Below are 1,030 nucleotides of genomic sequence, written 5' to 3'. Positions count from 1 at the left end.
GGGAGAAAATAGAAGGACGCATAAGGAGTGGAAAGCTGGTAGTAGATCAGCCCAAATCAGGCACAGGCAAGAAGCCCAACTTTATGCAAAAGAAGGAGGGAGAAGCACTCGCGGTGTTCACTGAGCCGAAGGAATATAAGGCCCAAAACCCTAAATACCAGGCCTCACACATTGCCACACCTTCCACATAGCCCAACTACACCGCCCACAATAACAACCGCCAAAACTATAACCAAACACAACCCTACCAACCCGTCAAAACCACAACCAAACACAGACCTACCAAAATCAAACCCAAAACCGCAATTACCCAAATCTCGAAAGAAGAGGCCCACAATTCGATCCCATACCTATATCTTATGCAGAACTATACAATCATATGTTAAGGGAGAAAATGATAAGCCCTATAGTAGGAATAGTGCCCGAATCACCTGGGGCTTGGTTTAATCCCAATGTTACCTGTGAGTACCATTCTGGAGTCATTGGCCACTCTATCGAACATTGTAAGGCTTTGAAGCATAAGGTGCAAAACCTAATCAATGTCAAACAACTACATTTCAAACCTACTGTGCCAGACGTGGACATAAATCCATTACCTAATCATGGTAATCGGGGTGTGAATGTTTTAGAGGAGGCTCAAGGTAGAGCATTCGTTTGGGAAGCAAATGAAGTAAAAACTCCCATGAGGGTAATTTTTCAAGAGATGTGTAAGCGTGGGATGGTGGAAGAGATGGTGGAAGATGAAAATTCAACTGATTGTGAGTTGCATGGCTAAGTGGGTCATCCCCTAGAGGAGTGTCCAGAATTTAAGATCTTGTTGCAGATAATGTTGGATATGAGGTTGATCACAATAGAGATGGGGCCTTCGTATCAAGCTGTTAATGCTACCACTAGAAGTGAGGAAGACATGAGAAGGAATATGAGGCCATCAGTTACTCGATATGAACCTGTATTGAACATTCCGGATAATGCTCAGTTACACCCACAAATAACTCGATGGGTGTCAGTCATAAGTAGGATGGAGCCTGTT

Source organism: Lupinus angustifolius, chromosome LG06 (assembly GCF_001865875.1).
Source record: "Lupinus angustifolius cultivar Tanjil chromosome LG06, LupAngTanjil_v1.0, whole genome shotgun sequence".
NCBI lineage: Eukaryota > Viridiplantae > Streptophyta > Magnoliopsida > Fabales > Fabaceae > Lupinus > Lupinus angustifolius.
This window is presented reverse-complemented; position numbering follows the sequence as displayed.